Source organism: Oryctolagus cuniculus, chromosome 1 (genome assembly GCF_051225735.1).
Source record: "Oryctolagus cuniculus isolate XC-2025 breed Fujian yellow rabbit chromosome 1, ASM5122573v1, whole genome shotgun sequence".
Lineage (NCBI taxonomy): Eukaryota > Metazoa > Chordata > Mammalia > Lagomorpha > Leporidae > Oryctolagus > Oryctolagus cuniculus.
Window position 1 is genome coordinate 131389330 of NC_142867.1, and position 4295 is coordinate 131393624.

General features: G+C 40.2%; 1 pseudogene; it reads right to left on the bottom strand.

Annotated features, from left to right (window-relative positions):
• Positions 1-3939: 3939 nt before the first annotated feature.
• Positions 3940-4040, bottom strand: LOC127487616 (U2 spliceosomal RNA; annotated as a pseudogene).
• Between the last annotated feature and the right edge of the window lie 255 nt (positions 4041-4295).

Sequence of the window (4295 nt, forward strand, 5' to 3'; positions counted from 1 at the left end):
CTCAGCAAGAAACAAAACTTAGTAAAATGTGGGAAACATGCAATAACAGGATGCTTAAAGCCAAAACAGGATCTTGCGGTTAGCAACGGGCAGGGTGGAAAAAGCCCAGCACTAAACTTCTTGTGCTTGTACATGTCGGGAGGGGCACAGCTGGCCAGGCTGTCCCGTTCCCTGACACATGACAATGCAGGTTAATTTTACAGATCTTTCATAAGTGAAAATCAATGAAAAGGCTCCACATGGTACAATTCTATAGAAGATACACATTTGTATGACATCTTGCACCAAATAAAAATAAGATGAGAAACAAATCAGGGTCTTCATCCCTGTTGCTGCCACTTCTGCTGCTGAGGCTGCTGGCAGAGGTGGGAGGATCTGGTGGAGGCAGGAGGAGCCGGGCAAGGGAGCAAAGAGGAAAGAGTGAAGTATGCCCTTCAGCCTGACGGAACAGCAGGAGCACCCTGGGTCTGCGGCTGTGCCTGTGGCAGCTGCTGCTGCCCACCCACTGGACAAAACTGAGAGCTTGTGCCCACAGCCATGTCCTTCTCCACCGGCTGTGGCTACCAGTCCAGCCCCAAGCACACCGTGACCATCAGAGATGCCACACAGCTGCCTCATGCCTGCAGCACCATGCCCATTTCGGGGGTGGGAGGGCTCCTCACTACCATGAAGTGGGGAACCCAAAACATTTATGGCCCGAAGTTTCTGTTGGATCCATTTGCTCCAATGGCTCAGACCCTGCCCTATAATCTGTCCTAACATCTTTTTTTATTATTATTATTTTTTATTTTTTGACAGGCAGAGTGGACAGTGAGAGAGAGAAACAGAGAGAAAGGTCTTCCTTTTGCCGTTGGTTCACCCTCCAATGGCTGCCGTGGCCGGCGCACTGTCCTGATCCAGCAGGAGCCAGGTACTTATCCTGGTCTCCCATGGGGTGCAGGGCCCAAGGACTTGGGCCATCCTCCACTGCACTCCCTGGCCACAGCAGAGAGCTGGCTGGAAGAGGGGCAACCGGGACAGAATCCGGCACCCCAACCAGGACTAGAACCCCGTGTGCGGGTGCCGCAAGGTGGAGGATTAGCCTAGTGAGCTGCGGCACTGGCTGTCCTAACATCTTAATTCCAAAGTAGAAGTAAAGAATCTGAACAACTTAATCATGACTGAAAGCAGGCAGTTTGGGGATCACACTCAGTTTCTGTTGGATATCAGACTTTCTTGGTCAAGGGTTAGAAGAAAAGCAGCAGCACGGAGACTTGTTTTTATCTGATTTAACCAATAGGATCAACACTGGAAAGACAAAAGAGGCAGTATGAGCAGTACTCCTTCCAGTTTGCACTTCCCCCTTCCTCCAGGTGCCAAATGGTGAGATGATGAGCTCCCTCCAAGCATTTTTCCTCCTCTTCCTGTTATTATTCCCACTTAGATTAGATTGAAGGCCCTGGGACTATTTCCATAGAACCAGGCAGTCTGTAGTGGAAACAGTTAAACTAGCTTCCTTGGACATTTTTCTATTGAGAACCATCCTGTCCCCTTCAGATCTGTCCCAAACCAAATATCAGCCCACCAACAACTTCCTGCTGAGTCTTGGGAAGGGATACAGAGGTTTGGTGGTTTCTGCATTATTCACATTCCTTACCCTCTGTCCTCCCTGGCTCTGGATCCTGCCCATGCTTCAGTGCTGCAGGACTCTGGGTTTGGGTCTTTAAAACATCATGTGAAATGACAATAAAATTCTTTGCTAATCACCTTATTCTCTGTTCATTCATTGGCCACATTCTTTGTCATCAATAGAACAAGTTCCCAGGACTCAAATCAGTGGTAACAATTTCAATTATGTAACATTCTGGGAAGCAGAAGAACTATGGGAACAGTAAAAAGACCAATGATTCTCAATAGATGAGGGTTTGAGGAATTAATAGGTAGAGAACAATTCCCAGGGCAGTGAAACTCTTCTGTGAGATGCTCAAATTGTGGGGCATGTCCACCCAAATGTGGACTATCCCAGTGCAGTCCATCAGTTATATCTAGTGTATCACTGTAGTACAGGATATGTGTCTGGAAGCAAGAGGTATAAGGGAATAATTTTCTTCAGTTTTGTTGTAAGCACAAAATTGCTCAAAAAATAAAGTCTGCTAAGTAAAACAGGAGAAAATATTTGCAAATTATTTATCTGGTAATGGACTTCAAGACGTAATGGAATTCATGACATAAAACAATGAACAAAGAATTTGAATACTTTTTCAAAGAAGATATACACATGGCAAATAAATATATGAAAAGTTGCTCAACACATCAGCCACCAGCAAATGAAGATCAAAACCAGAGTAAGGTACAACTTCATAGACACACACACACACACACACACAAACACACAAGTGTTGGTAAGGAGGGGTTGAAATTGGAGCCCTCATGCAGTACTAGTGGGAATGTAAAATGCTGTATACATTTTGGAAAACAGTCTGGCAGTTCTCCAAAAGTTAAATATAGATTTGCCATATCCAGAAGTTCTATTCTTACATATAAAACCAACAGACACTAAAATATATCTACACAGATGCTTGCATTCAAATTTTTGTTAACCAGTGAATGAACAAAACTGATATCCATACAGCAGAGTATTTCAAGTCAAAAGAAATTAAGTACTGATATATGATACAACATGATAATGTGGCAGATACAGTAAGTGAAAGAAGCCATTCACAAAGAACTACATTATATGAGTCCATTTACATGAAATGTCCAAAAGAAAACAATCCATTATAGATAGAATATAATTATATATTCTGTGGTAGGTGGTTTGGAGGAAATATATTTTTATTTGCAATGAAAGAGAGAGAAAATAAAAAAGCTTGGACTGCAGTCAAAGGGGTTTTAGAGACATAAGAAAGACAATGGTTACAGTAAGTAGTATGGAAACACCTGAGGGAAGATGGAACCTCAGACAAAAGGCAGAGAGGTACCCAAAGGCTCTCATGAATGAGAAACACCTGAGAGACGATCAAGGCCACATGTGGAGGAGCTTGAGAATATGGACATTCCCATGGGATGCAGGTACAAGGAAGACGTTCAAAGAAAAATGTGGCAGAGACACAGGACTGGAGACTTATGAAGCTGGCACATACTGCAGGTGAAAGGACTAGACATTGAAAGTTGACATGGATGACAGAGATTTTACAAACTACAACATATGAGGGAAAACATGAACACTGAGGTGGCTGCAGGAACATGTAGGTTTACTTTTCACCTATCTGTCAATATATGGGCAGCCATGGCCTGAACATAAGGTGTTTGGAAATGCACAAGGGAATAAACTGAATGAAGATAAATCAGTGCTTGGAGAGAATTTACAAACTTAAATTAAAATGTTGAATAAAATACTGAAAACAATCATTTTGGCTTCTTTCTCAAGCATGAAAAAGCTGGAAGAAAACGTAACAGCAGAAATCAATGAAATGCTGGTAGTAACAGGAATGAAATAAAGAATAAAGTAACAGAAGGAAATTAAGAAGGGTAAAATGTATGTTCAAACATATTAAGAAAACTAATATTCCATTAGTAAAGGTGATTGAGGACAAGAGGAAGTAACAAAGGATTTCAAGAAATTGAAACAGAACCATTCTCTACAAAGCTTATAGACTTCTCCACGATACCAAGAGGATTTTGTAGAATTCTTAGAAACAAAACTTGGTTACATAATCAAAGTCCATCTCATTTTGAAAACTATTTTTCCAAATACAAATACAACATGAAACAGGAAAAAATGGCTAAATAATTTGAGCCAATTTTTGTAAAACCAAGCAAGCCAAAGAAGGAAGCTCCACAAGGAAAATATAAGATCCAGACATGGAATTGTTTCAAGTCCAATTTTAAGTTTCTCACAGTCATTCCAAGTAGAAATCAACTGAATTTTAAAGTTCTTTTCTGGATGACACAGATTATGAAAATTGGAGCAGGACTGAAATAAAAATGAAACTAAAAGAATCTGTCATAAACATATAATTATTCTACACTTGATCTTAGCCAAAAGGCCGAGAAGTGATAGCATATAATTATTCTAAACAAAATACCTTTACATGAATTAAACCATATATGAAACCCTACAGTGTGAACCAAGACACTATAAATATGGGAATTTTTAATATTCTTGAGCAAATCATATACATAAATGAAAAATACAAGAAACTATATTATAATTTGCATAAAATGTAATAAAAATATTTGATAACATTTAGGATCCAGCCATAATAAATCAATTGTCAGAAAAATGATTAAAATTATTTCCTTACATATATCAA